At 45.5% G+C, this 26,785-nt stretch overlaps 1 pseudogene; it reads left to right on the top strand.

Moving 5' to 3' along the window:
- Positions 1 to 24,605: 24,605 nt before the first annotated feature.
- Positions 24,606 to 25,926, top strand: LOC148541932 (uncharacterized; annotated as a pseudogene).
- The last annotated feature ends 859 nt before the right edge of the window (positions 25,927 to 26,785 follow it).

Raw genomic sequence — 26,785 nt, 5'->3', positions numbered from 1 at the left:
TGTGCGCATGCCGCCGGCGGCAGCTGTGTGTTTGTTACAGCAGCCGATGAGAGTTACACAGACTCTCATTGGTTGCTGCTTCAATGGAGGGAACCAGCTAGAGCTCACTTATGAGCTCCGTCTTCTGGCTCCCCCCCCCGGGTGATGATGGGAGTGACATCATGATGCTGACGTCTCTCCCATACTGCAGGAGAAGAGGAGCTGGAGCGGATAGCGGCGGTCGCGTCAGGAGCGGGGTTTCAGGTAAGTTATGGGGGTTTTTTTGTGTGTGTAAGGGGCACTGCATACGGGGGGCCGCTTCATGGGGGCACAGGGGGCAATGCATAGGACAACTACTGGCGGAACTGAATAGGAGTGCGCTACTACTGGGGGCAGTGTATAGGGAGGGACTACTTCTGGGGGCAATGCATAAGGGGGGACTACTGGGGGCACTATATAAGGGGCATCACTACTGGGTCTGGGGGCACTATATAGGGGGACCACTACTCGGGAGTTATATTAGGGGCACTGCATAGGGGGGACCACTATTGGGTCTGGAGGACCACTACTGGGGCATTATATAAGGGGCACTGCATAGGTGGGGGACACTACTGGGTCTGGGGGCACTATATAAGGTGCACTAATGGGGGCACTGTATAGGGGGACCACTACTGGGGCATTATATAAGGGGCACTGCATAGGGGGGACTACTACTGGGTCTGGGGGCACTATTTAAGGGGCACTACTGGGGGCACTGCATAAGGAACATTACTACAGGGGACAGTGATATATAGGGGCCCCACAGACCTTAATCCGGCCCTGATAGGGGGGACTACTACTGGGGGTACTGTATCAGGGGGGTGGCCGCTACTGGTGGCACTGCATAGGGGGGTAGCTGGGAATAATTTTAAGTACTTATTTAATGTATTGTATTATTATTCAGAAATTATGGGGGGAGGGGGTGCCAGTCCATAAGTTTGCCAGGGGCGCTCGGATCCCTAGATACACCCCTGCCCCCCTAAGTCCTATCATGATTAATTTGTAAAAGTTTGTTTACTAGTTTGCTATGAAAAACAAAAAAACAGATACCCAAGATACCCCAATCACCAAATGAGAAATCAACAAGACAGTAATCCTATGATTTATATGCCTACGTAAATGGTTGGATTGTGCAAGCGCTCCATAACATAATGGACAGTACAAGTATAACATATCAGGTAAGTCTCATACATAGCAGGGAGAAAACAGACAGAACTATACAGCATCTGCAAAACATACCCAATAAATAACTGAGCGACTGTGTATTACTTATTATTGTGCTCAGGAAAGTAACATGGGTCTCTAATATGCAACTGGAAGTACTCCAGCTGCTAAAGAACTACAGATACAAGCATGCCCTGCCAGCCTAGGGTACAGTGTATCGCTCAATAAGGGGCTCACCTGGCTTCCAGCGTTATCAAAGGTCCACACGGAGACTGCACAATCTCTGTCCAGGGGAAAGTCCCTGACTGTCCGAATAAGGGGATTTCCAATGACGCTGACAGAAACCTCCCACTACAGTACGTCAGTAACAGCAGCGACCGCGTCCTGCTCCTCCTCCTCTGTAGTGTTACATATATGTGCATGTGAGTGACAACATGTTACTGTGTGCTACATATCATACTAGATCCTGAACGTGTGTTGGAGTAAGGAGTAAGGAAGTGACATTTGCTTCATATGATTGCAGCAGGAACACAATACAGCAGCGCCAGTACAAGAAGAACAGCAGCTATGTAGTGCAGCAATGTGCCGGCAGTCTCCGCACTGTTGGAAGCTAATATGGATGTATGTATATGTACTGCACAAAGTATAGGAGCATGAAGGGTCCCGCAGACCAATTGTCCGTTGCCTATTTACAACAACAAGTCATTGCTCAGCGTCCAGGTGACTCTAGACGCCTGGTGGTCACACATATGCAGTGCACAGGCAGCCCTGATTTCAGGCTTCAGTTTCCAGTAACAAATTCAATTAAATAAAAAAATAAAAAAAAAGAGAAAGTAAAATACAAAAAAAGGTATTACTTTTTGAGGAAGAAAAATTGTAAAGTGTTCTTTATTATAGTACTAAAGAAATGTTTTCTTATGATGTTATCATCAAACAGGCCTAGCGTTATATTTTATATATATGTCTCTCTGTGACATCCAATTCCCCAGCAACTCACCATCATGCTCTGCATCACAGGTTCTCAAACTCTGGGCCTGATTCAGAGCCGGACGCTCTTTGTGAGTGCTCGCTCTGAATCAGGACGGCCTCTCTTGTTTTTTTGGGTGGCTTCCAGGCCGCTCGCTAAGCTGTGGGTGACCACCCACAGCTTTAGCGGGCAGCCAGGTAATGGTTGCTACCATGGGGCTTGCGACGAGGTAGGGTCTCGTTCCCGCAAGCCCCAGTGAGCTTCCTGCTCTAATAGAGCAGGAAGCTCACTACTGACATCACGAGTGATGTCAGTACGGCCGCCCACAAACGGCAGGCGTTCCTTCAGGAACGCCTCCATTTGTCCAGCCACCCCCCCTCCCTGCCTACAAAACGGGGCAAACTGTCGATCATCGACAGCCGTCCCGTTTGTAGCGAGCCCCGGAGCGAGAGAATTTCTCACTCGCTGCGGGGCATACGCAGTGCTCCACCATCAACCCGCTTGCGAGCGCATATCGCTCACGAGCGGGTCTGAATCAGGCCCTCTGTCCTCAGGACCCCAAACAGTGCATGTTTTCCAGGTCTCCTCTCAGAATTACAAGTGAAATAATTGCTCCACCAGTGAAACTTTTAAAATGTGTCACCCTGCTGGGTGAACTTAAAAACGTGACCTGTGTGCAGGGGTGTAACGAGGGTGGCTCCAGTGGAGCACCTGCTGAGCTGAGCGTGAAACACAAGACGAGGCATGGTGTGGATGGAGCGGTGCTTGTGGCTCCACCCACAGTATAGACACCTTGATCTCTCTTTATGTGCTTCAGGCTCAGCTCATCAGCAGGTGATTCCCCCCCAGTTGAATGGCTGATCTCCAGCGCCCTGCAACAGTAAGGAGAGGAGAAGCCGAGATCCGCGAAAAAGTATCGCCGATTGCGACTTTTTGTCTGTCGGAAAAGTATCGCCATATTCAATTCCATCGCTTTTCGTGGAAACGCAATGCAATGTAAAAGGCGAAAAAGAATCGCTTCTGAATAGGTGGAGAAGAGAAGTGTAACATTTTTGTTTGGGGTGCAGAGGTGGGAAACCACTCAGAACCCTGGGGACAGCCCCCAAAGGACAACTGTGCAAAAAATATTCCTAAAAAAAACCAAAAACTTAAGAACAGCCCAAAAAGTAACTTTGAATGTGGGTGTGGAAAAGGGAAAAGTGGGGGGACAAGTTCGCAAAGCAGCGAAATAAGGTACTGGGGGTGCACTAGGAAGGGGTCAGGTATTTTGGGGATTGCAGGTGCATTTTTGGGGGTGGAATGTCACTTTATTTAAAAGTTTACTTTAGAAACATCAAAAGACGCTAGCACCCATTCTCAGGTACCACAAATCTGACAGGACTATTAATTTTCACCAAAAATACTGCTTTATGCCATTCTTCACCACTTGTGCAATACGATAATTAGAGGCAATTGTGCGACCTTAAGCACCCCAAACAGTTTTATTATGGCTAATCGGGGACTACTACATTGATCCACAATGTTTCTGCAGCTTATTGGGGGGTTCAGGCTGATTTCCCAGATTCTGACACCACTTTTCGCCTGTCCTGACTTCGCGTGTCTCTGTTTTTGCGTCTCTTAGAATTGAATACGGTGAACAGCGGGAGCGCGCACGATAAGTTTCTGCAGCTAAAATACGCGATGTAGGCGAAAAGACCGCCAGACTAAACTTTATCGCGGATGCAAAACAAATTGAATACCACCCTAGGGGGGAATACATGTGTGTGTGAAGTGAGGCGAGCTTTGTTAAGTGGAAGAGCTGTGTGCGCATAAATGTGTGTGCCGGGGTTGGTCTGTGTGAGGAGGAGAGATCTTTGTCAGGGAGAGAGGGTGTGGTTGGAGGCCGAGTGAGGAGAGCTGTGTAAGGGGAGAGCTGTGAAGGGGTCTGCATCAGGAGGGATTGTTGTGTGTGTCTGAGGGGAGGAGATATGTGTAAGAAGGGGGAAAATCTGAGTGAGTGGGGAGAGCTGGATGAGAAATGTATACACTGTATGTATTTATATATACATTAATATGGAGCCCCGAGGTGGTATTTTGCATAGGGCCCTGTGAGATCTTAGGGGGTCATTCAGACCCACTCACGAGCGGCAGTACGCTCGCAAGTGGGTCGATGTTCCCCACTGCGCATGCGCACGACGGAGGGAGCTCCGTCATGCGCATGCGCGAGACCCGGGGAGCGACAGGCTTCCCATCGCTCCTGGTCTCGCACCAAAGGGGGCGTGCTGTTGATGTTGATTGAAAGCACGCCCCCTTTGGTGGGCGTGCCTGCCAGACGGAGGCGTTCCCATGGGAACGCCTACCGTCTGAAGCCGGCCCCACTGACATCACTAGTGATGTCAGTGGGAGTGATTTTGGCTCTGATAGAGCCAAAATCACTCCAGGGCTTGTGGCAGGGAGACCCTACCGCAGGGTCTCCGTCGCAAGTCCGATGGTCGCGATGGTAAAGACCATCGCGACCATCTTTTTTGACGCTCGTATATGCTGTGGGTGGTGACCCACAACTATACGAGCGTCCAGGAGGATTCTCCATTTTCATGGAGGAGGGCTCTGATTCAGAGCGAGCGCTCTGGTCAGAGCGTCCGGCTCTGAATCAGGCCCCTAATCTGGCTCTGGGACTGAACAGAAGGGTGGAGCCACGGGCGATAAAGAGATGAGAAGGCAGTCTTTTCCCGGCTTTTCCTCTTTTCCACCTCTGAGGTGGGTCCCACCTACCATCCTGGCCCTGACGTCAGTCGGCCCGGTTTGCATGGAGATGAGAAAATGGCGGCTGTGTCCCTGCTGCTGAGGGGAGGCTTGAGCCAGGTGCTGTTGCTGAGGGCCCGTGGCACGGCACCCGTGACTGGGAGAAGCCTGAGCGATGAATCTGGTGAGATCACGTCTGACTGCTCTGACACCAAATGCCAATAAGGGGCACTACTGTGGCATGTGTATTACAGGCACTACTGTGGCATAATGTGTAAAAGGGACACTACTGTAGCATCACTTAAATAAGGGACACTACTGTTAGGTATAATGTGAATAAGGGGCCCTACTGTGGCATAATGTGAAATATGGACATTACTACATAATATGAACAGTGAGGGACTACTATGTGTAGCATAATGTGAAAAAATAGCCAAAACTGTGGCATAACACGAATTAATGGGCACTGTGTGGCATAACATGCATTGTGGCCATTATTTGGTAACAATGTGAATAAGGGGCACTACAGTGACGTAACATGAATAAAAGACACTACTGTGTTGCATAATGTGGATAATACCCCTTTCAGACATATTGAGAATCCTAGCCGCGTATGTCTGAAAGGTTCCCGGGTAGACGACCCTTCAATCGACCAGGGTTTTTCCCGGGACTTAAGTCCTTGGAAATTACCCTGCTTATGTCTGAATGGTGCTACCCGGGAATTTACTCCCGGGCTTCACCAAAAAGCTCCTGATTGGCCAGACGTGGCTGCCTGTTGATGACATCATCATCAGCAGCCGGACAGTGGAGGGCAGATGGCACAGACATCACACATAGCGCTACAAGGCAGTGCAGTGTATGAATCCCTACTTTGATCTATACACCCTAAATGTCGCTATTTAGCGTTGCGAGTCGCACAAGAAATAATTGCTTTTCAGACTTTGATTGTGGTTCCAAAGCACAAAAAGATATTATTCAACAAAAAGCATACAGTTACACGCTGTGATCTAAATACAATTAGCGCAAACAAATTATACAATCACTAGGTACAGTCGATACATACGCATGCGCTCTGGATCTAGATTTCCCGGCATCAACTATGAAACCTCCGTCAACATGAAAGAAAGATGACTATCAGATTCAGAATACGTGCTTATGTACCCTTACAGAGATAGGCACTACAATAGAACAAGTTGGCATAATCCCATTGGTTCTTCTTCCTGGTTCTTCTGTTACGATACAGCTCATAGGTCAGTTTGTATTGTAATAGTTCTGCCTACAACAGCTCTTTGTGTCCGTTTTCCTGCCGAAGAACAAGTCTAAACTGGCTAATGAACATTACATTACAGAGTACATTTCAATGCCTATCTCCCTATGATCCATAATTTGCAGACGCATGTTGCGATTTCCTTGCCGATGGAACCCGGAAGTCTGCAAATAAACAGTGGTTCAGAATAGCACCAAACACTGTCTGCTTATCATGTACTAAACCTTAGAGCTTAAATACAGTCAATTCATAACATAATTAATAATGAATATAACCTTGAATATTAACCTTAAAGCTAGGAAACCTTCCTATGTAAGTGTGCAATGTAAGTGTAAGGATATTAAAAAAGACGCTAGTTAGCGTTGTGCGTCTACGTGTTTGTGGTTACACCGTGGTACATGTTTTGCAGGGTTGTTCATATTATATGTTTTAGTAAATGTATGTATTTATATAATGAGGACTTTTAACATCGTTCTATTGCGTGGGAATCGCACGACGCTAAATAATAACATCGCCGTATGTACTGATATTGTGTGAGATTCGCTAAAATGGCATTGGGCGGCCATTCGCAAAATGGCGTCTTGTTGCAATTCGCAGATTTTAATTTTTAACAGATTCTGTTTCAGCCAATCATCCGGCTTTGACAGTCCACCCTTTGATAGCAAACACTACGCTATCACACTCTGGTCTTAAATTTATTTTTAGTCTTACACTAGGACATATTATTTAATGTTATATTTTGGGATGGCACAAGGTGGTTCTGAAACCATCAATAATGTGTCTCTGGGAGGGACATAAAACTACCCTTATATGCACACCGCGGATCTTGGAAGATCATGGGAAAGATGTGGGGATGCACCTAACCTATAAAGGAAGTCTTGAAGGCAGAGGTGGATTTACCGCTTGGCAATGCAGGCGCGCACTTAGGGCCCGGTGGGTCCCAGGGGGCCCGGCCGCTGACGGGGATGTATAATAGAGCAAGGCAGAAGGCATTTTGCTTGCTGCCACTGCCGGGAGCCAGCCAGCACCAGCAGCACACCACTCTGCTAGTCAGCGTCTCCTCCTTCCCTGCACTGTGATCACGTGACATGCATGGAGAGGGGGAGAGAGGAGCCGACAACAGGAGGACAAAGACAGTGAGCCGAGGTGGTGCTCAGCTGCTGAATCAAAGGTGAGGTGTCTGTCAGTGCCTTTAGTTTAGGATCTGAAGCAAGAGAGCTCACCGCGGGGGGGCGGGGGTGTAATTATTATTATTTATAGTCCTGCAGTTTTTACAAATTCCTGTGGGGGGGGTAGGGAAGGAGGGAGAGAGCTGCCTTCATACCCAGTTAGAGCAGGGGGGCATGGCGTGCTCCCTATAGTGCATTCATGAGCTCATGCATGGTGAGAGCCAGTGTCCTGGATACTCCCCTTCCTTTGCACAGCAAGCATGTCCCTCTCCTTCCTCCATGCTGCCTTACTGCACTGTGTGACTGAACTACACAACTTGCCTTTTCCTGTGCTCACTGTTATTAGGGCTTTGCTGTGTAAATCTGAGTATGATTGATGTACTTGATGTACTTCTGACTGTGCACTGTCATAGTAAAAGAGAGGAGGGTGGATTTATTGCTCTGCCGCCATGTACAAAAGGAGTAGCATTAGCATATGACCTGATTCCCCACACGTATATGTAGCTGTATAGGAGTGTGTAGCTAGCTATGTCACTGCTCTGTTATATTTATATCTCTGCTGCAGGGAAAGCTACACAAAGGCATTTATCTCTGTGAAAGGTAGTGATAATATGAGGGTTACTGACCTAAGACCTGCCCTCTCACCTCCTTCATCACACCCCTTCTACTTTCCATCCTCTTCTCTTCCCCTGCTTTTATTGATTGAGGACTACCTCCATTATACTAACAAAAGGGATTTACCTTTTAGTGTGAAGCCAGGACATGTAATAAGGGCTCAATTTAACAACAATCCATATTAAACCAGTGGGATATCTTGTTTAATATCATAGTGATACTAGCGAATATGCCATTGGTATTTAATATTACTTACCCCTATATCTTTACATTATCAGTAGAATTTGTCAATTGTCTATGCCTCTGCTGTGCCTTTTATGAATATACAGTAGTTCTATTCAGGCAGCAATATAGTGTCACATCGGGGCCCAATTATTTTATTGGTGGCTTAACCCCCGAAAACACCAGGTTTCGGGTGTTAACCGCAAATATTAAGTTTCTGCCAGATGTATCACAGAGGGGCCGAGGCAGATATCTCCGATACCTGCTGCAATCCCTCCATTCCCGCTGGCAGCCGCATCCCCCATAGGTTTCTATGGGGGGATGTTTAATGCTCATCTCCAATTATTAAAGGACTACACATGCGCAGTCCTCCATTTGTGAGTCCAATGATTGTGATGGTGGCGCCAGTTTGTGACCTTGGTCGCAGAGCTGGGATCACAGATGCAGGAGTTGTCTGTTTCCTACAGACGCCTCCTGCTGTATTTGCATCTGAGATGGACGGAATTGCACAGCTGCTTGTGTGCGGCTCTGCCATTCTGTCCATATATGAATCAGGCCCTCTTGTCCTTTCAGCCAGCATTCAGATTTTAACTATCGGGCAGTGCCCATATATTTTTTTTTTTAATCACGGCACCCTAGAGTATCAGCATTTTTTTACAGCACCCCTAAGGATGCCCATACACATACAGTTGTGCACACGATCAGCCGATGTGTACGATTTATGTACAATTTCCCTTGAAACTCTCCCTGCCAGCTCTGCACACAATTTGGTGTCCAATCTTCAAATGATCTCTCCTGCTTGCAGGCTTTTCACTGTGTATTGTATCCTAAATTGTCAGATCTGACGATGCGATGTGCGACCTGCGGGGACGCGCATTGCATCGTGATCGTGAGTGGGGACTCACGATTTCCTCACGATTTTGGCATATTTTACACGATCTGTCGTTCCATTGCATCGGAATCGGCCAGATCGGGTAAAATATCGTTATGTGTGTGGGCACCTTAATGTTTAATGTTTTAAAAAGTTGAATATAAGAAGGAAAAATTACAAATAATGTAAGGGGAATAAATAGGGAATGTAAATATGGTGTTCAGGATTGTTTAAGGAAGGGGGGCCCCAAATCGATGTCTTGCTTAGGCCCCATGAGGTCTAAGTCCGCCTCTGCTTGAAGGGGGATAGGGACTTACATTATTTAAGATGTTTAAAATAACATTTCATTATACATTTCATGCATGGCTATATCTATACATCATCTGATGGTACATTCTAGTTCAGGGTTGTAATGCAGTCCTTCATTTACCTCAGTATTCATAATGTTATTACTGACCACCATCATAATTTCATTCCTTCAATTAACTTTAGTTTTACATTTTCCACATTTCAACTCAGTAGGAACTAGGGGTGTGCACCGGCCACTTTTCGTGTTTTGTGTTTTGGTTTTGGATCTGGATCTTTCTTCGTGTTTTGGATCTGGATTGATTTTGCCAAAACCACCCTTCCGTGTTTTGGGTTCTGGGTTTTGTGTTTTGGATCTGTATTTTTTTGAAAAAAAGCATAAAAACAGCTAAAATCACAGAATTTGTAGGTTTTTCTGCTCCTATGCTATTATTAACCTCAATAACCTTAATTTCCACTCATTTCCAGTCTATTCTGAACACCTCACACCTCACAATAGTGTTTTTATGTCCAAAAGGTTGCACCGAGGTAGCTGGATGACTATGCTAAGCGACACGAGTGGGCGGCACAAACACGTGACCCATCTAGGCGTGAAACTGCAGTGGCAGACAGGATGGCAGTTTGAAAAACTAGGCCCCAAACTGTACATAATGCAAAGAAAAAAAAGAGGTGCAAGATGGAATTGTCCTTGGGCCCTCCCACCCACTCTTATGTTGTATAAACAGGACATGCACACTTTAACAAACCAATCATTTCAGCGCCAGGGTCTGCCACACAACTGTGGCTGAAATGATTGGTTCGTTTGGGCCCCCACAAAACAAGCTGGCAATTAATCTGTCCCTGCACAAACTGGCTCTACGGAGGCAAGATGTCATCCTCATCCTCCTCATCCACCGATTCCTCACCCTCTTCAGTGTGTACATCCTCATCCTCACAGAGTATTAATTCGTCCCCGCTGGAACCACAGGTCCCTCTGTACGTTCTGGAGGCTGGTCTCCCTGGAAGAGTTGATAATTCATTTTATGAACATCATCTTCTCCACATTTTGTGGAAGCAACCTCCTACGCCTTTCGCTGACAAGGTTCCCGGCTGCACTAAACACTCTTTCGGAGTATACAACGGGGGGGGGGGGGGGGCAACTCAGGTAAAATAGAGCCAGTTTGTACAGGGACCTCCAAATTGCTTCTTTTTCCTGCCAGTACAGGTACGGACTGTCTGACATGCCTACTTGGATGCTGTCACCGATGTAATCCTTTAACAGACAGACGCACGCTTGTCGCTGCTGCTTTGAGGATGCAAGTGCGGCTACAGCCCACACAAGTCAAAAAGACAGAAAAAAAAAGAACAATATTTTAATTGTTTGTGTAGCACACTTTGAGGGTGTCACCACCCTTTAACAGACAGACGCACGCTTGTCGCTGCTGCTTTGAGAATGCAGGTGGAATCTAGACGGGATTTGGAACCGGGGACACACTACCTCCATCAATTGTCTAAATCCCACTGCACTAATGGCGGATACCGGACGCACGTCTAACACCAACATAGCAGTCAAGGCCTCAGTTATACGTTTTGCTTCAGGATGACTGCTGTCGTACTTCATCCTCATCGCTAGGGACTGTTGGAGGGTCAATTGTTTAGTAAAAGTAGTGATGTTCCTCTCTGGGATGATGAACAACTCCCAGCAGCAGCAATAGCACTAGGAGGAAGTGGTTCTTGATCTTTCCCTATTTTATTTTTATCGGAGAAAGTTTGGTCCTCCATTTATGTTATATTGATATATACGTGCAGCTAAAGCGCACACAAACACAGAAAATACTTTTTTATTTTTGCTGGAGAGTAGTGCACTTTGTGGGTTACACCACCCTTTAAGAAATGAGCCAGCCGGCTCTTTACTTATGGGACACAGGCGCACGCTTGGCGCTGCTCCTTTGTTGATGCACGTGCAGCCATAGTGCACACAAGTCACAAACACAGAAAATATTTTTTTTTTGGGTTTGGAGTGTACTTTGGGGGTTACAGCACCCTTTAACCATCAAGCCAGCCGGCCCTTTACTTATGACACAGGCGCACGCTTGGCACTACTTTGTTGATGCACGTGCGGCTACTGCGCACACAATTCACAAACAGAAAATATTTTTTTTTTTGGTTTGGACTGGAGTGTACTTTGGGGGTTACAGCACCCTTTAATGGTCAAGCCAGCCGGCCCTTTACTTATGACACAGGCGCACGCTTGGCACTACTTTGTTGATGCACGTGTGGCTACTGCGCACACAATTCACAAACACAGAAAATAATTTTTTTTTTGGTTTGGACTGGAGTGTACTTTGGGGGTTACAGCACCCTTTAACGGTCAAGCCAGCCATCCCTTTACTTATGACACAGGCGCACGCTTGGCACTACTTTGTTGATGCACGTGCGGCTACTGCGCACACAATTCACAAACACAGAAAATAATTTTTTTTTTGGTTTGGACTGGAGTGTACTTTGGGGGTTACAGCACCCTTTAACGGTCAAGCCAGCCGGCCCTTTACTTATGACACAGGCGCACGCTTGGCACTACTTTGTTGATGCACGTGCGGCTACTGCGCACACAATTCACAAACACAGAAAATATATATTTTTTTGGTTTGGACTGGAGTGTACTTTGGTGGTTACAGCACCCTTTAACGGTCAAGCCAGCCGGCCCTTTACTTATGACACAGGCGCACGCTTGGCACTACTTTGTTGATGCACATGCGGCTACTGCGCACACAATTCACAAACACACAAAAAATATTATTTTTTTAGCACTTGGGGGGAGCACCCCTGATGGACAGAGCACCCCCTGGACAACACTACAGCACCCCTTTAGGACTGGGACACTGCACAGGACTTTGGAGTGGACACAGCCCCTATGGAGAACTGACTGCACAACACAGTCCAGCCAGCCCCTATGGACTTTGAAGTAGTGGACACAGCCCCTATTAACAACAGCAGCACAGCACAACACAGCCAGCCCCTATGGACTTTGAAGTAGTGGACAACAGCAGCACAGCACAGCGCAGCGCAGCACAGCACAACACTACTCTGCGCTACACTACACTACACAGCCCAGCCAGCCCTAACTCCCACCCTCCCTCTTCACTGTCCACAGCCGAGTGAGAAAATGGCGCCGACGCGGGCACCTTATATAGGTTCCAAAACCCGCGAGACTCGGAAGGCGGGATGATGACGTTTTGCCTCGATTTCAGATCCGAGTCAGGCGGGAAAAGTCGAGCCTGACTCGGATCTGCCTCGGATCGGGGGGGCTCGGGGGGGTTCGGATTTCAGAAATCCGAACCCGCTCACCCCTAGTAGGAACACACCTGACACATTATCCAATTACTAAGATGACAACCAATATAAGGATCAGGAGTTCACCTATACTAGCAACCATTTCCTGGACCCACTCTCCTACACCGGAGAACCATTTCACTGGGTTCAACCATGAAACTCATTCTTCTACCTTCTCCTCTACTTCAGCCACTGAAGCATTATGGTTCTTCTGAATTTCCCATTTCAGCTACAGAATTTCCATCTTCCGGTCTATCACCTCCTTGGGGTCACTAGTATTATTTGTAATATATGTGCAACACTTTACACCAAATTGGGTGGCCAAAGTTACACAATACACTCCAGTGACAGCTGTTAAATAATTTAACACTAGCCTATGTTGCACAAGTTCTTTCTTATAAGCTTGTAACTCCCTACCTGTATACCTAAAAGTGTCATCATACATCTCGGTGATATTATTTATTAATTTAACAAGATCTTGAATATATCTGAAATTTAGAGTACCTCGAGCGATCCTGGTGGGATCCAATGCGACTAAAACTTGAAAGCCAGTTGTTTCACTAATTAACTGTGTGGCTTTATGTACATCACCAGATATCAATGTTTCTCTTGTCACGGTGTTCATACTGTGTGTTTTTATGGATACCAAGCATTTCACCAGGTGTACGGGTCATAACTTCTGGAACTACTCTTCCCAGGTAACACAAACCTTCAGAACTTGGAGAGAGCCACTTATACGCTTTTCTACCACATATAAAATATACATCATCGGGGAGAACATAAGGGATAGTAAACATCATTATCGTCCAACACATTTCCCTAGCCAATGATCCTATTTCAGGTTCTCCCATTTGACTCATACAAGTTTCTGGTTGTTATACCTTGGCACAGTACCCTTCTGGTACCCTACCAACCATTTCCTTGGTGGAACTTAGGGCCTGATTCAGAGACGGATGCTCTGAATGAGCGCTCGCTCTGAATCAGGGCATTTTTTTTTTTGCCCTCCTGGCCACTCCCATAGCTGTGGGTGACCACCCACAGCTATTGCAAGCAGCCAGGTTGATGGTCGTGATGGTCTTGACCATCACGACCATCAACCTGGCCGCTCGCAATAGTGGTAGGGTCTCGTGGCCGCAAGCCCCAGAGAGCTTCTGGCTCTAATAGAGCCGGAAGCTCTCTCACTGACATCACTGGTGATGTCAGTGGGGCAGCCCACAAATGGCAGGTGTTCACTTGGGAACGCCTCCGTTTGTGAAGTCACCCCCTGGCCACGCCTACCAAACAGGGTGAGCTGTCAAACACCATCGACAGCTCACCCCAGTTGGTGCGAGATCCGGATTGACGGAGCACCCGTCATTAGCCGGGTCTCGCGCATGCGCACGACGGAGCCGGCTCCGTAGTGTGCATGCCCAGTAGGCAAACATCGACCCGCTTGTGAGCGTTCATCGCTTGTGACTGGGTCTGAATCAGGCCCTTAGTGTATATTTATACTGGAAGTGTCTTCCACCTGTTCTAATTGTGCGTAAAAGTTCAAAATCTATAAGTTCATTATCAGCTCTTAGTGAGAAGGTCATAGTCTGGTTATTCCCAGTCACCTCCCAAATTCCTGGTTTATTGAAGTTGGTGAGTTTCATACATAAAAGTGATCTATCTACTTGGTACTGGTGGAGTTTAAAATGAGGTGGTTTGGACTTAAGAAATTTTCCATCCAGTGCATCCCCTCTTTGTAATTCTAAAACCTCAGAGACATTCAATGGGAATGGCACTAACCCTACATTATGCTGTCCTTGAGGGACGTGAGAGCACACCCAACAGTCAGTTTGGTTTAAAACTTTGCCCGGCCATGGTATGATAATCCACTAAAGTATACCCACCCCAATACAGGTTATACTTAGGTTGACACCGCTGGATGCATCTCTCATCGACTAGGGACCCACAAAACTCACACGTACAATAATCCTCAGATGATAGACCTTCACACTGTCTCCGAGTTTCCAAAATAACAGATCTCTTAACAATTACTGTACTGGGTTTGGTCAGATACCGCCCTTGTGACTGTATTGCTCCTTCTCCCAACTCCACTCCATCGGTATCACCATCAGCTCCCCTCTCTGTCCTCTGTCATCTGTCACAGAAACCAGAGATCCTGAAACAACCCAGGATGATGAGAACTCTGGGAGAAAACACAAAGATAACCACAGCAGGCCACTCCATTACTGAAAACAATGATCTACAAATTTCTTTAGCTCAGGTATCTCACTGTAACCTTTAACTCTCCCAGAACAGACTCGCAATTGACAGGTCTACGTTATCTGCCTCGATTCCGCCTTGTCTCTCCACCGGTTGGTTGACCTTCTTACAGTGAGTGTAATGGACCCAGGTATCTCTCTCTGCCACTTTCAAGGAAGTTGTCCTTGTCAGCAACACCTGATATGGACCTTCCCACAGATCTGTCAAACAACCTGAACGCAAGAAATTTCTGATCATAACAAATTCTCCAGGTTCAACATCATGACAGTTTGTTTCAGGCATATCATGTGACAACAATTTCAGTTTCTGCTTTAAATTTTACTCATTGTTATAAGATACCTTACAGTAACCTCGTTGTTACTTTTCAAATCTTCCTGCGGACTTATAATCAAATGAGGTTGTCTACCAAACAGTATTTCAAAGGGGACAGATTGAGAGGGGGTCTAGGAGTTGTCCTGATACTATGAAGGACAAGTGGTAGTGCTTCTGGCCACCCCAGTCCAGTTTCTGCCATGATCTTACTTAATTTATTTTTACTAGTACCGTTCATCCTCTCCACCTTGGTGCTGGCTTGCGGTCAGTAGGGGGTGTGAAGTCTACTATTAATACCCATCAGCCTACACATGTTCTGGAAGACATCACCTGTGAAATGAGTACCCCTATCACTTTCAATAATTCTAGGGATACCGTATCTGCATACAAACTCCTGAACTATTTTCTTAGCAGTAAACGCAGCAGTATTAGTGGCCAATGGGTATGCCTCAACCCAATTAGAAAACACATCAGTGCACACTAATACATACTTGAGATTCCTGCAGGGTGGTAATTGGATGAAATCAATTTGTATTACCTGAAAAGGTCCATCGGTCGGAGGAATGTAAGGATTGTTTTCCCAATGTTTTTCCTCAAGCAGGTCAAACAGGACATTGCTCTCCTTTCTGCTTGGGAAGAAAAACCCGATGCACACCAGTATGCTCTCACCAACTTGCACATACCTTGCTTTCCCAGGTGAATCAGACCGTGCGCTGCTTCAGCCAGGCTTGGGTAGTACACCTTGGAAGCCACTGGCTTACCTTGTCCATCTCTCCAGAGTCCAGAGGACTCTTGCCCACATCCCTTGGACCTCCAGACTGCCTTTTCCTGAATGGAACACAAATTTTGCATCTCAATTAATTTCTGCATATCAATCATTTGAAATATCATTTGGCTAATTGGCATGTTCACTTTTAACCCTGCTGCCCATTTGGCAGCTTCGTCTGCCCTGTTATTGCCCAGTGACACCGGATCGTCCTCGCATATATGGGCTTTACACTTAATGACGGCCACTGCCTTTGGCAGTTGGATCGCTGTCAATAGTCCTATTATATGTCTGGAATGTGCGACTGGTGTGCATGCTGCTGTCATAAAATTTCTCAGACGCCATAGAGCACCAAAATCATGTACTACCCCGAAGGCGTACCTAGAGTCAGTGTAGATATTAGCAGATTTGCCTTTTGCCAATTCACATGCTCTTCTTAGTGCCACTAGCTCCGCCACTTGGGCCGAGTGAGGTGGACCAAGAGGTTCGGCTTCTATGATCTCTTCGTCATTTACAACAACATAACCTGTACATAACTCTCTAGTGTCAGTCTATGACAACTCCCATCCGTGTAAAATGTCACATCTGCAATTTCTAAAGGTGTATCCCGTATGTCAGGTCTTGCAGTAAAGGTCTGATTCAAATATTCCATACAATCATGTGGATCAGTATAGCTGCAAAACTCACACTCACCTTCCGCCAACTACTCACCTCCATCCACCCTTTGTGCATCCTGAGGCACATATGGTAAATACGTTGCTGGGTTTAACGTACTACACCGTTTAATGGTGATGTTTGCAGGTGCTATTAGAGATAGTTCCCATTTCGTGAACCTAGCTGAGGAAACATGTCTGGTTTGGGCAGAATTCAGCAAAGCAGACACAGCATGGGGTGTATAAACAATCATATCATGGCCTAATACTACATCCTCACTCTTACTGACCAATAGAGCAGTTGCTGCTACACTTCTTAAACACGTTGGGAGTGATATTGCCACAGTGTCCAATTGTGCACTGTAGTATGCTACGGGTCTATTGGCATCACCATGTTTTTGTGTGAGGACGCCTGCTGCACAACCCTCAGCTTCCGTACAATACAAATCAAAAGGTTTTTCAGAATCAGGTATTCCAAATGCAGGTGCTCTTGTCAGACTATCCTTAAGATTAAGGAAAGCCTGCTCTGTTTCCTCTGAGTGTACGACATGATCAAGCTTTGAGGAAGAGACTAAGGCCCTCATTCAGAGGCGCTCACAAAATGCGAGCGGTCGCTCTGAATGAGGGCGGCCACTTGTGTTTTCAAGTGCGGCCTCCTGGTCGCTAGCTAAGCTGTGGGTTACCACTCACAGCTTTAGCGATCTACCAGGTTAATGGTCGTGATGGTCAAGACCATCGCGACCATCGGGGCTTGCGACGAGACCCTAAGGTTGGGTCTCGGCAACCGCAAGCCCCAGGGAGCTTCCTGCTCTGATCGAGCAGGAAGCTCCCCACTGACATCACTGCTGATGTCAGTGCGGCCACCCACAAAATGGCAGGCATTCCTTAAGGAACGCCTCCATTTGTGAAACCACCCCCCCATCATGCCTACAAAACGGGTCGAGCTGTCGATCAACATCGACAGCCGCCCCTTTTGTAGTGAGCTTCCGAGTGAGAGAATTTCTCTCTCACTCTGGGGCTTGCGCACGCGCAGTGCCTAAACATCGACCCGCTTGCGTGCGCTCAGCGCTTGCAAGCGGGTCTGAATGAGGTCCTAAGTCCTGTAATGGCAAGGCCAAAATAGAAAAACCTGGGATCCACATTCTGCAGTATCCACACATTCCCAAGAAGGTATGGATTTGCTGTTGGTTCTGCAGCAGTGTCATGGTCCGTATGGCCTGGATTCTGTCAGTATCACATGTCGTAATCCCTGCATTAGACAGTGTCCTAAGTATTTAACCCTGGACTGGCATGGCTGTAGTTTGTCCTTAGCAACCTTGTGTCCTGTTGCGAGAGATGAAGCAATAAAAGTTTAGTATCATTTAAACATGACATAAATGAATCAGAACACAACAATAAATCGTCCACATATTATATTAGAACAGATCCATTGGCAGGTTGAAAAGATTGTAAACAGTCGTGTAAGGCCTGGGAGAAGATACTGGGGCTGTCTATGAAGCCCTGGGGAAATCGTGTCCATGTGTATTGTACCCCCCTGAATGTAATTGCAAATAGGTACTGACAGTCAGGATGAAGAGGGGTTGTAATAACTGCTCAATTATGGGATAAACCCCTATCTCTACCTCCTGTTTTAACGGGTACTGGGGAATTTTTGGAGCTTGCCTACCGCTTTTTAGATTTACCATTATGGGAGCTACGTTTGCCATCAATCCGGTGTCCTGTCCATCTTTGGTTCAGAGTTACCCCGGTATCTGAGATAACATTTGTTCTACTTGAGATGGATTTTTATTTGAAACAGTACAGTCAAACATTAACCTTTGGCGAGTGTCCAGTATATCCCTCACCTCGTGTGCAACTCTCTCTGGGATATCTAGAAATATCCCATCAGGGGTACAATAAATGGCATCCCATTTTACATAACAAATCCCTTCCCAGTAAGTTAGTAGGGGCCGCTGCTGCCAGGAGAAAGGCGTGCCTGGTATGCAATGGCCCGATAGTAACCTCTGCAGATTTGGTTAAAGGATAATGTTGCACTTTATCCGTTACACCCATTGCTGGTACTGTTTTTCTGGTCACCTGTAAATTAGATGGAGATTTTATCACTGATCTGGTCGCCCCTGTGTCTACAAGAAAAGAATGTTTAGTACCAGCTACATCAATTAACATTACAGGTTCTTCTCTAACATCCCCAGTTAACCTGACTGACTGTAGACTTCCAGCAAAGCATTCACTGCTGCGACATGAGCAGGTGATGACTGGAATTGTCTCTTCTGTTGTGGCTGCCCCTTCTGTGGGTATGTCGGTGTTCCCTGGTTTGGCGTTTCCCATTTCCTAGCCTATCAGAACTTACTTATGTGGCCCTCCTGGAAACATCTATAACACCTTCATAGTTGACGTGTTGTAAAAGGTTGTTGTGTGGGTTGGGGAGTGAGGAAAGATTGTGGTTGTGTATAGGGATAAGGGTTTGGAGGTTGTATGGGATGGGTATATTGTGGCTGAGTGTGGTAAGAGTGCTGCAGTGTTATTTGCATTCCTTCAAGAGCTTGAATACTACCAGCCATTAGTTTCTTGCTCTGCATTTCTTTCTTCCTAAAGATGTTTTTATCATGTTCAATTGTAGATTCCCTGAGTGTGTCTACTGTAACTCCCCTCCACCCAGGAAGTGAGGTCTGAACCCTTGACTTTAGAGTGTCCTTAAGACTATCCATAAGCACTGTGATTGTCATTTCCCTGTGATGGGTGTTGTCTTTTATATCCTCTATACCTGTGTATTGGGTAATAGTCTGCAGCGCTCTGGCAAAATAATCTGCTGCAGACTCACTCTCTTTCTGCTTAAATGTGAAGCTTGTACTCCAGTTAACAATTAATGGGAAAAATACAGCTAATTGGGTGACAATGAAGGTTATATTGTCCTGATTACCTGTATCAGTTATGGAACTATCTCCATCCAATACACAAGCCGTGCTAAACTTTTTCACATCGGTATTGTATGGAAGACATGCCCGTAATACCACTCGCCAATCTTCATTGGTTGGCTCATGAGCATTACCTAAATCCTTTACAAATCTCTGGCACTTTACTAGTTCTTTCCTAGGGTCAGGGAAATCTGTCATTATAGAATGTAGTTGTGCTCTTGTCCATGGACAATGCATTGCTACATCCCTTGTGGCCACTACACCATGCACGTCCGGATTCCCATTGGGAACAGTTATTGTCCGGACATGATGGATGCCTGCCATAATGCTACCTTTGGCCTGATTACCTAGTTGAGGGTTCAGCCTACTGCTACTATGTATGGTATTAGTAATCTCCACTACTGTTAAAGCGGGTGTTAATACTTCCTGTACTGGAGGGGTTACCTCCATTTCTGGTACTAGCGAGGCAGCTACCTGTGCTTGCTGTGGTGGTACATTTAACATTTCTGCAACATGGGAAAGAGTGGACATCACAACAAGTTCATCATTTGCATCATAAACATGGTCCTTATAGTTACTTAGAAGAGGGTACAAGTTATTTGTTACATTTTTATGAGTTTTTAGACCGACTGTACCTACACCCCCATCCGCATAGGGCAGTGGTGGTGCGCGTGCACTACTGATATTACCTTCCAAACAAAAATGGCAGCTGCTCAATCAATCTAGCAGTACTAATCAGGTGCATGAAAGGGAGGGGTCATACTAAGTAGAAAAAGGAGGGGGATTTAACCCCCTATTGTACCTCAGCACACTGAATAATACCTGCAACAATATATGAAGACTATATGGTCATAGAAATTCAGAGATATTAGTTGCATGCATTTACAAATACATGGGAGGCTGCTGGGCCACGTCACGGCTTCTCTGTTACCAGCAGTCCCTAACACTAAGGGGTTAACGTCCGGGGCTCAGTGCACCCCAAAAAATGTCCAGCCCAGGACCCCCCCCAGGGCATCACACGAAAATGGAAAAAGAGTGACAGTGCAGTGTAAAGTATAGCTGTGTGTGAGTAATCATTAAGTGTGGAATGAGAGGTTAAAATATATGTGAAAAAATACATGAATAATAAACAAACATAAAAGGTGATGTGAAAAGCAACTATGTGTATTAAGTGGTGATGCCCTGAGGAGGCCCAGCCAGACCAGTCCCGGCGGCCTACGCTCAAACGCTCACCCCAAATGTAAAATATACCAATTATAAGGCCTCATGATAAAGGCACATATATAATTTTGTCAAATGTAAGGCCTCATGATAAAGGCACATACATAAATGCATCCAAATTGAGAGCCAGCTTACCTGGGAGTCACTCCTGGGAACTCCAACTAGCACTACTAGAACTAGTACTGCTAGATTGATTGAGCAGCTGCCATTTTTGTTTGTTTGTTATGAGTTGCATGAAGGAGCCAGCATTAGTAGGGCATGCTGGTTCTAGTAGTGCTAGTTGGAGTTCCCAGGGGTGACTCCCAGGTAAGCTGGCTCTCAATTTGGATGCATTTATGTATGTGCCTTTATCATGAGGCCTTACATTTGACAAAATTATATATGTGCCTTTATCATGAGGCCTTATAATTGGTATATTTTACATTTGGGGTGAGCGTTTGGGCGTAGGGCCCCCGGGACTGGTCTGGCTGGGCCTCCTCAGGGCATCACCACTTAATACACATAGTTGCTTTTCACATCACCTTTTATGTTTGTTTATTATTCATGTATTTTTTCACATATATTTTAATCTCTCATTCCACACTTAATGATTACTCACACACAGCTATACTTTACACTGCACTGTCACTCTTTTTCCATTTTCGTGTGATGCCCTGGGGGGGTCCTGGGCTGGACGTTTTTTGGGGTGCACTGCGCCCCGGACGTGAACCCCTTAGTGTTAGGGACTGCTGGTAACAGAGAAGCCGTGACGTGGCCCAGCAGCCTCCCATTTATTTGCAAATGCATGCAACTAATAGCTCTGAATTTCTATGACCATATAGTCTTCATATATTGCTGCAGGTATTATTCAGTGTGCTGAGGTACAATAGGGGGTTAAATCCCCCTCCTTTTTCTACTTGATATTACCTTCCGCAATGCTACCTTGCGGTGCGTGCGCGCTACTTTGCGGTGCGCACGCAACGCTATTTGCATGCGTGCTCCCTTGCATCGTGCATGAGATGCTAGTTTGCATTGTGTGATCACCGCTAAGCCACATATCCCCCTCATGCTGCCACAACTTCAAGCAATCGTTAAACTTTACCCTTTTCTTCAGAGACTTCACTAAACATATACTGTCTCTGAGATTGTTCAGAACCTCCAAATCAAAGCTACCATCTTAGGAAAAGGTGTTCTACATTTCTTGGTCATTTTGACCCATATGTCGCAGTACGCTGTAGCGTACGCACCATACTTTTTAAACATAACATACCTGGCCGAACCTAACGGCCCTTCCATCTGCAGCACATCATCGACCATTATTAGAGATTGCCTTACACCCATCTGGGAAAATGCTTAGCAATTTCTAGAGAATTTTGATTGGTGAACAATTTTTAAAGCGCTACGTTCACTCCCTCCCGTTATACACAGCAGACCCGCCTGGCATTACAGTCGGCTTGCACAATGAGGAGCAGACTAACCACCTATTGTAAATTATTCTACTTGCGGCCGTATTAAACCAAGCTTCAGCCGCTCGCTCCTTCCCGCTATACCCCACTTCACCGCTACGTTATGATCCGTGTGTATACACGATGAGTAAAGTAACTGCCTAGCGAATTATTTTACTTGTGGTGAATTTAACTCCAAGCTTCACCACTAGCTTCCTACTTTGAGTTTACTCCCACTGGTAGCATCTAGAAGTTCCAATAACCCCTAACCTTGCTAGCAGTTTCACTCCCACGACACCCACTTCACAATCACAATTTATATAACCATGCGGTCCAATCGCATTGCCAAATGAACCTAACTGATCAATGGACTTTACGATTAATGGATGCCGGACCAAGAAACCCCTTAGTTTCTCGATAACCTAAACCACAATGTACCTGCTTTGTACACTGGCCCAGTAGTTTGTGCTGCCCCGTCGGGCACCTACTGAGTTTACACTGAGGTTTAACAGACAGTAACCTCCACTATTTTAAACTTAACAGACAGTAGCCTTTACAATTACACACCTTCTCTGCGCAGAAAATAAACCCTTTTTCCCTTAATATAACAGTATAATTCAGAGGTTTTAACAAGCAATCACGCTATACATACAATGACCGTTGAACACGTGGCAGCAATACAGGAAATATGCATACGCTATTGTGCGACTTCCCTTTTTAATGGTAACCTTTATCAACGAAGGAAAACAAACTTTTTCCTTCCTTGTCCCTGGATTCTATTCAGCGCTCCTTGAACTCACAAAATAATAGATAGCAGTCTCTCAGCATCAAGTGATAGCAGGTTTTTGAAGGCACAATGCGTTCTTTCCTGCGTATGGCGGCTCGCCCTTTGCTGAGAGATTGATAACCATGTGTTACCATGTAAATTGGGAGCGTGATCCCACTCTATGAGCCCCCAACTATGAATTCCTAAGTTGATCTATACACCATAAATGTCGCTATTTAGCGTTGTGAGTCGCACAAGAAATAATTGCTTTCCAGACTTTGATTGTGGTTCTAAAGCACAAAAAGATATTATTCAACAAAAAGCATACAGTTACACGCTGTGATCTAAGTACAATTAGCGCAAACAAATTATACAATCACTAGGTACAGTCGATACATATGCATGCGCTCTGGATCCAGATTTCCTGGCATCAACTATAAAACCTCCGTCAACATGAAAGAAAGATGACTAACTACCAGATTCAGAGTGCTTGCTTATGTACCCTTACAGAGATAGGCACTACAATAGAACAAGTTGGCATAATCCCATTGGTTCTTCTTCCTGGTTCTTCTGTTACGATAAAGTTCATAGGTCAGTTTGTATTGTAATAGTTCAGCCTCCAACAGCTCTTTGTGTCTGTTTTCCCGTCGAAGAACAAGTTTAAACTGGCTAATGAACATTACATTACAGAGTACATTTCAATGCCTATCTCTCTATGATCCATAATTCGCAGACGCATGTTGCGATTTCCTTGTCGATGGAACCGGAAGTCTGCAAATAAACAGTGGTTCAGAATAGAACCAAACACTGTCTGCTTACCATGTACTAAACCTTAGATCTTAAATACAGTCAATTGATAACATAATTAATAATGAATATAACCTTGAATATTAACCTTAATGCTAGGAAACCTTTCTACGTAAGTGTGCAATGTAAGTGTAAGGATATTAAGAAAAGACACTAGTTAGCGTTGCGCATCTACGTGTTTGTGGAGTACACCGTGGTACGTGTTTTGCAGGGTTGTTCATATTATGTTTTAGTAAATGTATGTATTTATATAATGAGGACTTTTAACATTGTTCTTTTGCGTGGGAATCGCACAACGCTAAATAATAACATCGTCGTATGTACTGATATTGTGTGAGAGTCGCTAAAATGGTGTTGGGCGGCCATTTGCAAAATGGCGTCTTGTTGCCATTCACAAAATGGCGTTGTGCAGATTTTAATTTTTAACAGATTCTGTCTCAGCCAATCATCCGGCTTCGACAAGTGCTACAAGGCAGATTTTAGGTGCCAGAAGAGCTGCAATACATGCTGTAGAGAGGCCAGCAAGACTACAAGGTCAATTTGGTACTGACAGGGGAGAGAGTGCAATACCAGGTGTTTGGAGAGGAGAGGGGTGCCAGGTGTGTACAGGTGGTTGCAGATCATGTCACATTTGAAGGAGGAGGAGGTCCGTGAGCTCTTACATGTCTGTGAGGAGGAGGAAATAAAAGCTCAAATCACAGGCACTGTTAAGGATGCCATGATATATGGCAACATTGCCAAAATCCTGGCCAGCCGGGGTATTGTGAAGACACAGCAGCAAGTCCTTAATAAACTAAATAGCCTAAAGAAGCAATATACAAAGGTTCATGACCACAATCGTAATCGCAGTGGTGTGGGAAGGATGGAGTGGCCCATGTATGATTTCTGCACTTTTGGGCATACAGCACTATGCAACCCCATTGCTCTATCTTCATCAAGTGATGCTGGCACACTGCAACAACGACAGGCACGCCTTCAACAACTCCTGAGAGCAGCCAGCAGAGCCCGGAATTACCGCAGGTCCAATCTGATGATGTCCCAGATGAGGACTCATCTAACACCATGATCATTGAACCAAGCACTGGCACAGATGTGATCTCTCCATCGCAAAGGCAAGATTCTGAGTCTGAGCCACAGACCCAGGGAGACAAGCCCACCCTACGCAGTAACAGTAAGTTTAATTCAATTAGCTTATGTTCTGCTGCATTAATCTATGTAATGTTCTAGTTCAATGGCTAGTATATTTTCTCTTGTAAAAATAAATTATTATTTTGTCTATTGGGTTAATGAAAGCATTACTTTAATGCTTCTATATTATACATGTACAGGGTGTTTGAATGAAACCGTATTGTTTCTACGTTAACCTTGTAGTCGAGGACGGTCACCGCATGCAACGAGACGTGTTGCTTTTTTTGTTTGGTCCATTTATGATTTTGTGTTTCAAATATTTTTAACATCTATTGCTCAATGATTTCTCTCTTTTACTTTCAGTTTTCACAGTGCCAACGCGTAAAAAGAAGAAGAGCAAAATTGAGGTTGCTACTAAAACCATGACAAATATTCTATGTGAGCAACTACGCGACCTAGATTCGGAATGGCAGACATAAGAGGATGCCAGACTGCAGCGGTTCATGGCCAGTGATAGAGAAATGCAGAGTAATTTACTAACGGAAATGATGGCTATGCAGGAAAGGCTTAGTCGCGATAACTGCAAATTTTTTTCTCTAATCTTGAGCACAATCCACTTCAAACCAAAACATGTTCCACCACCCACCCATTTTGCCCAACAAGCTAATTATCCAAACTCATTTGGGGAAACATCCCAGTATGTGCAGCAACCTCAGTCTCCCACCTCATTTGAGCATACATCACAGTATGACCAGCACGCTAATTTCCCCACAGCATTTGGGCAAACTACATACAAGTATGCGCAACAAGCAAAGCCCCCCACAGCATTTTGGCAAACATCCCAGTATGCACGACAAGGAAAGCCCCCCACAGCATTTGGGCAAACAACATCCTAGTATGCACAACAAGTCAAGTCCCCCACAGCATTTGGCCAAATATCCCAGTATGCGCAACAAGTCAAGACCCCCACAGCATTTGGGAATATACATCCCATATATCGAAGCATCCGCAAACACCTCAGTCAGCCTCAACATTTACAGATAGTACAGTAAGCTTATTGTGGAATTTATTTTGGAGTTTATTTGGAGTCTTGTAATCAACTAATATTGTTAACTAAGGGGTACTACTGTGTGGCATAACGTGAATTGTAGACACAACTGTGTGGTTTATTTGTTATTGGTGGAATTACTTTAGTAGGTTAGAATATATCTAGCCTTCTATGTCCCGGTTAGATACTGCCCAATATATTTATTATGCCCCTAAATACTGGACACGCCCCCTACCTGGCATACTTGGGGGGTGGGGGCACGTTAGCACACACATGCTCTGGGCGCCATGACTACACGCTACACCTCTGCCTGTGTGGGGTCCTGACTGTGGACCAAATTTGTTAACCTCTGCTCTACATCAATCAAGGCCTACAGTGCACTCTCTCCTGCAGCCTCACTTGTATTTTAATAGGTTTTTTTTTTTTCACATAATGTAATATTAGCATGTCTGTGTGCACAGATTATTTATCTCCCGATGTGCATATAAGTAAAGATCTATGAGATCATACATAAGAGTTCTTGGTCCAATGTAATTACTACTTTTATATACGGTAAGTGTCAGAGCCGTAACTAGATTTTTTGGTGCCCTGTGTCAGAAAGAGCATTGCCCCCCCCCCCCATTTTTCAAATAGGGATATAAGATGCATGCCCACCAAGGGGGTGTGGCCTCTTGGGGAAGGGCCATGACAAATCTGATTTGTCCTGTACGATGATAAAGGGAGTACCGATTTCGTTGTACCACTGTTATCCGGGTGTGAATCCAATGGCTGCAGTGATGTTACATAATACTTATGCAGTATAACCAGTGCTCGAAGTGGGGCAGTAAACAGCGGTATGTCCACATGGGCCTGGAGCTGAAATT

This window comes from Taudactylus pleione, unplaced genomic scaffold (genome assembly GCF_031769625.1).
Source record: "Taudactylus pleione unplaced genomic scaffold, aTauple2 ptg000016l, whole genome shotgun sequence".
Taxonomy (NCBI): Eukaryota; Metazoa; Chordata; class Amphibia; order Anura; family Myobatrachidae; genus Taudactylus; species Taudactylus pleione.
The sequence above is the reverse complement of the archived record's forward strand: the minus strand, read 5'-3'. Positions and strand labels throughout refer to the sequence as shown.